Raw genomic sequence first — 9,922 nt, forward strand, 5'->3', positions numbered from 1 at the left:
TTCCCCTTTCTTCAGCAAGTTATCTCTCCTCTTAGTGCCCATAGCCTCTCCTCTTTCGGTCATTCTGCCTTTTGTAATAGGCATCAAAAAACAAAATATATTACGACCTTATGAGTATGAATGGATGGACAGTCACTGGAATAGACTGAGGAATTGATTACGCTGCCACATACTCCATCTCATAAATGAGTCTGATGTATATTGGCAATCCTTTATCACAGTGAGTGAGCCTGACTTTATGAGGCCTTGGTGTCCACTCTTTGTCTTTGAGTACATTTAATGTGCTGTAATCGACTATGAGCATCCAACCATATCATCACTCATCCCTTTGTCAATACCTGCTCTTCAGCGCGAATGACTGCACATAAATAATAGTTGATTAGCCTGGAAATGCTGTTGAACCCGTAACTGTGAGATGTGATATATCTCTCTTTCTCATATTATCACTCCCTCTCTGATTTTATTTCCTCTTATTCAGAGCACAACACTGACTACATTTCACCACATGTCATCATCAAACAAACTTCAGTCTTTTAACCTAGTGTCCTGACATTCAGCCCAGGGTGCCTGCCATGTTGTGCGATGCACCTATATCCAATCAACAAGACACCTGTAACAAGAGGACTTTGCTCTTGGCTCATCGCCCCCACTCCTGAACCTGCCTTCAGTCTCTCTCTTCATCTCCCTCACCGGGAATTGAATAAATTCCTTGACTTGATATTCTTGCTGTAGCGTTTTCATACGGGGTGTTAGGGGAAGTTTAAACCGCAGCAGCAAGGGGGGTAGCTCTCTTTCCCTCAATCTGTAACTGCTGATTGCAGACACAAAGTGCACTGGTATGGAAAAATATGCGGCACAGCAAATCTTTGTTAAGACCCAGCAATCTGTTGGGCCTCAGAGTGTCCTGCGCACTTCTCTGGGTGTAAGATGTGTCATTTGGCTCATTAAGTGCTTTAAAAGGTCGGACTTTTGTCAGCAAGGGATTTAAGGTATAAATTGTGTCTTTATGGACAGCAGGGTGAGGGTCATTGTATTATCATTTCATTAAAGGAATGATTCCAGATTTTTTTAGTTACATGAGAAGATGGATACCTTTCATGTCTATGGAATTAGAAGCTGGCGGCAACACCTGGTTGGCTTAGCTAAGACTGGAAACTGGGAAAACAGCTGCCCAGTCCCTATCCAAAGGTAACATTATTTGCCTACCAGCATCTCTAAAGATCATAAATTAACACATTATTTCTAATTTGTACAATCTAAGACGACAGAAATTACTGTCATCTCTGTATGCTATTAGCTAGTGCCAAATGCTGGTTAGCGTAAAGACTTAAAGAGGTATCCTGGCTCTGTCTAAAGGTAACAAGAAACCAAGAAATAGTCCAGCCCATGACCCCTAACAAATTCAACAAAGATTGCTGTTTTTACACTGTTTTCACACATGAACAAATTAGATATAATGTGTTAATTAGTGAGACTGTTTCCGGGTTTTATACTAGCTATGCTAATATGCTCCTGGTTGCAGCTTCATATTTCCCACATTGACAAAGAGAGTGGTACCAGTCTTCTTATCTAACTCTAGGTAAGAAATTGAAAAGTATTTTCCAAAATGTTGATAAAGTAAGTAAGTTGAGAAAGTATTCACTTAATTTAGTCTTCAAACCAAAAACATACCACTGAAATTCTTTGCATTCTAAAAATGCCTGTAAACATCCAAACCAAGTGGCAGAGGAAACTTTGAACTGAAAAAAAGTTACCCTGAAGTGGTTATACTTAAGCTTGCAGAGGCCACAAAAAGATGAACACCACCGATAACATGCTGTTTCAGAGTTATTTCACTTTAAGCATATCTTAACATCAGGTCAGGGAACATTCCAGGCGGCATGTCGGGGCTGCATAATGGTAAATAAATAATATTGCTTCTGAGACATCTGCACCAACACAGGGTAAACACAGTCAGCCAATATCAGCTCACACAGCATTCAACACACAGCCTCCTTTCAATCCCTCTGGTAAACAGTCCGGGTAGGGGGAGATTGAAAACAGCAAGCATCCGCACCCGGATCAAGTGACACCCCTGTCTGAAAATGGCTTCATTTTCTCTACTCTAAAGCACACACACACACATTCACACGCACTCCATTATTGCAGAGATCCAACCACACATACAAAACAAGCACACCTGATGTGCACAAACACAAAGCCACTTTTCCTCACCCCACTGTCCTCCCTTTGGTCTCCCCCATACATGCAGTGATTTCTGACCAAGTCTGAGTTCTTGGAGTGACTATGCAAAGTAAACGGTCACATCTGGTAGAAGGAAGCACTATACTGCGTCTGTGTCCTTTTCCTCACCCCCTCTGAATCTCTCTCTGCTGACCTCTTCCTTTATGCTGTTCGTTTGCAACCTGGGGGGAAGATAAGGAAGCATTAAAATGGGCTTGGACAGCCAGTGCGTGCCTCCCCAGCACCTGCCTGCCTCGCCCAGAGGTACATCACTGTTGACCTTGTCAGGAGCTATAGCTTCACACTGATGTTTGGTCCCTGGGAAAGTCATAGGTGCTGCTTCATTTGATGCAAGACAAGCCTCATTAAAAACCTATTTGGCTTGCCTTGTGTTTATGGTTTCTAAAGAATAATAATCTGTGATGGTGCTAACTTTGCTTTAAATGTCAGAGAGCAAATTTCATCAGGAAGGTGTTCTCTGAGGGCTGCAGCTGTATGCTTGATAAGACATGAGCTGAAACAAGTACTGAATCTGAACTGGGGACATTACGTATACTCATTATATACCAAAACAAAAAATCCTTGAATCCCACTTATCATCACAAATACAACAGGAGTAACATTTTCCTTTAAAGTATTTTATTGCCTTTAAACTGTGAGAGAGGACAATATATTGATGTTGAAAACTACAGTGAAAATGACAGTGATACAGCACAGTTTTGTTGTAAAGTGAGGAGCAGGGTCAGCAGGTCCATGGTTGGTAGGATCCATCTGTTGTGGGAGCTCAGTCCATCAGAAGTGGGCTGACAGACCGTCAGAGAGGCAGACAGGCAGCTCCACTGGCTGCAACACAAGACACGAGCGGGGAGGGGAAGCAGGACCCATGTCCTGTGTTGCAGCCCTTGGCCCAGCCAACAGGTCACCTTCAGCTCAGGCCGGCAACAGCTGATCCACTGTGAAGAGGAAGACAGGAAGACAGAGAGGAAGGAAATGAGGGAGGGGGGGGGAGAAAAAGAGATAAAGTCAATTACAATAGATTCTGTGTGAGAGACAGAGGGAGCAGATGGGAGAAAATGAGAGGAAGAGAGTGACAGAGTGGTGGGACCAGAGAATGAGATGGCGAGCAGGGAGGAAAATGAACGAGAAGAGAAACAGAATGAAGGAAAATACTAATGGAGAATGAATGAGGGTGAGAAAGAGAGCGCCAAAAGGGCGATGCACCTCCACAGACACCACATTCATCACCTGGCCAATGAAAATAGCCTTTTTCACCTTGCGAAGAGGGGGTTGGCTTTCCCAGCTACATCTCATATCCACCCTGCTCCACATCCAGAGAAAAACACTCCTCTGGCCCAAATTGCCTGACTAGAAGGTTAATGACTACTAGTGCCACGGGTCCACAGAAAAAGATCTGTCTGCAGTGTCCTTGTATAAAAGCCCTGTGGCGGAATTGGAGCATGTCATTGAGAATAAATGTAATCATTATCATAGCTGTGCATTGCATGTTGAAAAGAATTAAGATCTGTTGGGGTGATCTGGGTCTAAAAGTTGGAAATGTGTGCACGCAAACCAGTGTTTATGCTGTCTATTGGTCTCATGGGGAAGCAGTTTGTCATCAAAGAGGTAGAGGGCATGCAATCAATTCCCAAACCACCCCCAAGCCTCTGTTATTCTCTCCCGTTTCCTACTCGTCTCTCTCGGGGAGTCTGCCATGTAACAGGCATCAAAAGGTCATAGCTGAGTGAACTCTAAGCTGCGTGTATCACAAACAAAGGTCTGAAAATGTCATGGTTTCACAGACATGTCCTTATATCTGCACAAGGAACATCAACAGGCAAAACACCGAAAATAATCAACAGCCCTTTTTTCTGTGACATTTAGCCCAAATTTTTGTCGTGGTATATTCCTGTCAGGTTTGTTCTCCAGTCTCCAAGTCCTCTCAAAGATACTTACATCAGCCTCACTGGTTAAACCAGACTTCTGCTTTTGTGATGCAGCACCGTTAGGCAATTACATGAGTACCTCTGCCTCGCCTAGTTCTTTGTATGAAAATGGGTCCAACCTAGATTTTGAGACCAGAGGGATATGAACTCAGAGGACAGATGAAAGGAGCTGAAGGACGAAGCAAGCAAATAAGAAAGTAAAGGAGAGCCAGGGGCAAAATTCGGTTCATTTAACCCTAACTTTCTATTCTGGATTTTAAAAAGTGAAAGAGAACGCATAATTCTGAAAAAAAAAAAAAAAAACTGCTGAGATTTTGAATGGATTTCGGGTCAGAGTGAAGGTAACGATGTCGGATGGGATTGCACAGACATTTTATCAGGGGGGGAGAGAAAAAGGCTGCCTAAGACTTGTGAATGATCCTTTTGAAGTATGCTGTCAGGAATATCTGATCTCCTACATCAAGAGCGTCAGGCATTACCAGGTGTTGGCTCCTTTTGTAATCGAAGTCACAGTGCATCCCTGCCTTCATATAAGACGTTAGGATGGAAACAGTGGCTAATAATGGATGGCATACTACTGGAAACTGCTCAAGGCAACTTGGCCGTGGCGAGAAAGAGGCCACCCAGATTTTACATTTAATCGTTTACGTGAATTGCCTTTCATTACCGCAGCAACAATGGGCTTTGACAGAGCCGAAATGACTTTGCCAGATAAAAATGCCGCAGACGCAGTGTGCAATTAATGGAACTTGTAATTGAAGTATTGATGTTGAGTAATAAGTCCCACTTATTCTCCATAATCAGGACAATGATCACACAGAGTGTTATGGATACGTGCTGTGCATCCCTTTACCAAAACCTTATCATTTGAAAAGATCCTCCCCCTATTCAAAGACACAACACAGTACACAATAGCCAGCTTAACAATGGTGCATTGTGCTGGCTGTAACAGTGGTGTGGCTCCTCTGATTAGTCTGTGATATGGAGGCAGAATTTTAGTCTGCTGGCAAACCATGAGGAGAGGAACCGTGGTTTGAAAACTGCATTATTATGATTCTTGCATTTATGAGGAAAAGAGTATGAGGATACGACAAGAAATCAGCATACAAGATACCCATATTTACATAATGTCTGTGCTCCTGTCTTGCCCCTACATCATCTGTACTTTATGTTCACTAGTAACATTGCTGGATTAACTTGTTTATAATGAGACAGTCTAGTCAAAGTACTCATACCAATTATTCAGGCTTTTCATTATCGCATCAGGCAAACGGCATCACTGGGTGCATCCATAATGTAACAGTGACGACAGTATAAAACTTGCATGTATTCACTTGCATGTGTTTGTATGCATGTACATTAAATGTGTCTGTATGCTTGAGGTCTTTGAGGCTGCCGACTGGCTCTGCAACAGTCAGCAGTCTGGCATTTGACTTAAGAGGGAAAGGAAAGTTTTGTCTGGCAGCCACTTTGGGTGTTAGGCTGTGTGCCCACTCATTTTAATCTAGGCCGCAGGGTGGTAACAAACAAACAGGCACCATCATTTCTACACCACTCCACAGCACCTCGATTTTACACCACGGTCTTAGATTTGACTCAAAACTTTTAAAGCCTTGTCATCCAAACGACAACTTTTAACAATGATGTTAAATGTAACCACTGGATTAATCATACCATAGACAAGACATTTAGGTAAACCCAAGGTTACCTGTTTGATATCTATGATGCACAGCAGTGGCACATTCTTATTCCAAACTAAGAGGCTTACTAATATTTACTTTACTGTGAAAGTTAGGCACAACTATGAAGTCTCATTGCCTCTCAGGACATGTCTTTAAACACTAACCCTCAATCATTTTATAATGAAGAGCGTATAATGGAAGTAAGCTCTACTTTTCCCCACTATTCCTCTCCTTGTTATTCTCCAGGGATACACAAGCTTTTACAGAGACCTTAGCTGGTCCCTCCACTGGGTCCTCTCCCTTGGTATCTTGTGAATGAGCCACTGTTCTCTAGGGTTCTGGATGCCGGGATCGTCCTGATCCAAACAAACCCTGTTTGTAGACTTAACATCTTTGTTCTGCTCAACCTGATTATGCACGGTTCTGCTTCCAAAGCACACGCATATACATACATCCACATACAAATGTGAACATGAATGCACACACACGCACTCTGCCTTGTTCAGAGACACAAAAACCCACATGCTCTCATTGCCTAAAAAAGGGACTTCAATACTGAGATCTATAAAGAATTTTGCTCCGGGGCATTGTTTAAAAAAAACTATGTAAAAGGAAGAATATGTAACAAGGTCATAAAACCAGATCACCTCCTTTTAAGTTTTCACATGTTTCTCCATCAAGAAGTATAGGACATGGGGGACGGCGTTGTTGAAAATAGCGCAAGAGAAGAAGTCTTTTGGCTTCTACATGTGCAGCTTCCAGTAACTGATGAGTGATTCAGCCCTCTTCACAAATAACCTCCGTGGAGTGTGTAATCACTTCAGATATTGAGTATACAATTATATTTATCTCACAGGGTAGTTTTGCAAAACAGCATTTCAAAGCCATCAGACTACAAATTTTAATGAAGTAGAATGTGCGAGTTGTTGCCCTTGAAGTATTGTCTCTGGGAGTCTGTGATAATTCCCAGAGAAGTCAAAGCAACTTCCAACCTGCACACAGACAAAATTCTTTTTGAGCATGTGATGCTGTGACCTTGGTTGGTCTTCACTTACTCTGTGCTCCTGTATCAGACTATTCATCCACGCCATGATTCGAAGAGTGACTGTGATAAATGCATCACAAGCTCGGGCGTGCTCTAAGAGTACTTACTCTCTGAATGATGCATAAAAAAGAGAAATGCTTCACAAGAAACGACTGAGAAACAGAGGTCTGGTCAAACATGAACACTAATGCACAAGTATGTTTGTACTGAAACAGGAGGAAAGACAGAAGTACTGGCTGTTAAAAAGTCGTAAATAAGCTCAGGATTAGCAAGACTGCATGATTAGGATGTTTATGCACAACAGACTGAAAAAAAATGCAGCCCGTTATCAGCATAAAACCTGACTCACTGAGAGTGACCTTATACTCTATTAATTATTAATTCAAGTGGATAATTACACTCATTACAGAATATACTGTTAAAACTCAGCAATTCTCCTGTTGGAGATGTGTAAAGTCAGGGAGCTCTGCAGGAGAATGACCTGAGATAACAGCCACAGACGAATGCTTATCTGCGGTTAACATCACTGAGAAAACTGACTGAAGTGGACCCTCGAGTTGTTATAGCTCCACAGCAGCGAGAGGTCGTCACAAAGATGTACAACAGACACAAAGTGACTGCAATCACACATATGCATGCACTTAAGCACACACACACACACACACACACACACACACACACACACACACACACACACACACACACACACACACACACAGCATTACAGCATTACAGCACATTGTGCTTTTTCTCCTGAGCTTTCTCAGCATTATTGGAGTTGGTGTTGCATTTCAGAAGTGATAGCTGGCTCAGTGGTTGCATGGATTGGCTTTTCCCTGCAGATGCTGACAGGACACTCTGGGATGTCTCTGCTCCCCTGTGAGGTCCTGCAAAGGTGAAAGAAGAGTCCTTTCAGCACTGGACCTGTCTCACCACAGCACAGTGGAGACAGGTGTGGTCCTGTGTGGCTCAGTGAGAGGTGCATTACAGGGCTGCAGGTTCCATCATCTATGAGTCAGCAGAGCACCGCACTCTTCAGACAGTTTTAGAGTTTAAATTCCCACTGGTAAAACTGAACTTAAAAGCTGCAAAGCATCAGTAGAATTTCTAATGTTATGTATGCCATTTAATTTTCTTCACACTTCAAGGCAGGCTTCAAAGATTTACTAACACTACAATACTGCCTGATAGTTAGTTGATTGATCTCCACAGGCTTCAGCTTTTCATGTACCCTGCAGGAAAATAAGGTTATTTTATAATTGTGCAGATCAGTAGAGAAGTAGCTTTTTCTACAAGTCTTTGATCATTGAGACTGGATTTTTTTTTTTTTTTTTGCTCATCACAGCGACAACATTCATTTATAGTAAATTATTTTAGAAAAAAAAGAACATTCAGTCTACCTACCTTTCTATCACAGTCCTGGTCCTTCTCATTTCAGCTGCACGGTAGGAAAGAGGGGATGAGGATCTGGTCGCGCTGAGAGCACCATCATCAGCCTCTCTGCCTGCCCGCCTGTCAGGCTGTCTCTCCGTCTGACTAACTCTCCCTCTGAATCGCGAGTCAATTTAGTCCTGGTAGTAAAGGGAAAATCCGTTTATCCGCAGACTACACTTAACGCGGAGCTGCACCGCTCGGCTATTTCAGTCTCGTGTGGAGGCGCCTGCCTGACAGCGCCTGATAAAGTGAAGATTTACTCGCGGACAAAGTGAGGAGCAATCCCTCACACTTTAGCTTACTCCATCAGTTTCTGTACGCTCTACACTGGCCCGGTGATTTAATATCTCTTCAGTGTCTGGTGGCAGCCCCCCCATCCTCCTCCCAGCCCCCCACCACATCCACTCCTTCCCTCTATAAAGGGACACGGACTTGTGTCTTTGCAATGCGTGTGCATTGCAAAGACACAAGTGTGACCTGTAAAGAACAACTCTGTAGAAGACTTGGAAAGGAAAATGTTCGCCTATAGAAAAGCATTCATTGTTGCTAAACCATAATGGATACAAACAGTAGGGTATGAATAAGCATGAAATAATAATTATCTCTCAAGCTATAGTTTGTATTGTATAGCCTAATTCCAATGCCCTAAATGCCCTACTCCATATTGTACTTAAGCAGTCTATGCCAAAATTGCAAATGGATGAAAATGATTAGTTATTAATTGAAAAGATATGATTAGAGCCTATTTCTAACTCAGGTTCACATGGGAGCATGATAAATAAATAATAGCCTATAATATTGCTAAATTGTTTGCCTCTGACTAAAATTGCAGTATTTGCCATGAATGAAAACGTGAAAACCTACTGTTATGCAGGATGAATATTCCGGGTAAAGATGTGCGTAAAACGCGCCGGTCCGAGGATCAGCCCTTAGACACTCTGATAAGAACAGAGCAGGAGCTTTGTTAATGCTGGTGCTGAATGAAATTCCCTCTGGTGTCGAACAGAATCTCTTTGTAACTTCTTATTGTCACTTCACGTCTCTGCTCCACCGGGCTTGTGTCTGACCGGGCTGCTTCTTTTGATATCCGCACACCAGAGGGTACCCATCCGTGCGCACTCAGAAGGCTCTTCTACCTCCCTGCTGCCGCTGCTGCTTTAAAATATCCAATTTCACATTATGGCTCTCTTTCTCCCAACAGAATTCCCTTTCAGATCCGATGCATTAATTTCTCTGGATACAGCAGGAGTTTTACAGACTCAAACGATACCCTGGATCTTTGTCGGATGGCATAGGTTAATGTAGCCTATGTGTTTTTGGAGCTCAAGAAACCTGGTTTGTTAGTGCTCTGATATGCGCAGGATACAGCAATAATGATGTCAATATACCCCACTGCCGTCTAACATTGGTAATCCTAACTGTCCAATAAGATCTGAGGAATGACGACATCAAAGAGTATCTATTCAGTCGAGCTTGGTTGACTGCACTTGCGCTAATTTAATAACTTGTCATCGTTGGATATCTCAGAAAAAGAGCCATTAGATTGTGTTTGAGGATTTAACTTTGACTGCAGGTAACATAGTAACATGACTGTG

At 42.6% G+C, this 9,922-nt stretch overlaps 1 long non-coding RNA gene across 2 annotated transcripts; it reads right to left on the reverse strand.

Annotated features, from left to right (window-relative positions):
- Positions 1–2,840: 2,840 nt before the first annotated feature.
- Positions 2,841–9,670, reverse strand: LOC111659273 (uncharacterized). 2 transcript variants are annotated; one of them, XR_002761066.2, is made up of 3 exons: positions 9,192–9,670; positions 8,298–8,464; positions 2,841–3,176 (listed from the first exon to the last, which is right to left on the reverse strand). It is a non-coding gene; the product is annotated as an uncharacterized LOC111659273 (long non-coding RNA). The 2 variants fall into 2 exon arrangements; XR_015437620.1 differs by lacking the exon at positions 9,192–9,670 and having other exon boundaries at positions 8,298–8,603.
- Between the last annotated feature and the right edge of the window lie 252 nt (positions 9,671–9,922).

This window comes from Seriola lalandi, unplaced genomic scaffold, assembly GCF_002814215.2.
Source record: "Seriola lalandi dorsalis isolate HSWRI2012SDOR001 ecotype SW California unplaced genomic scaffold, Sedor1 jcf7180002054476, whole genome shotgun sequence".
Classification (NCBI taxonomy): Eukaryota; Metazoa; Chordata; class Actinopteri; order Carangiformes; family Carangidae; genus Seriola; species Seriola lalandi.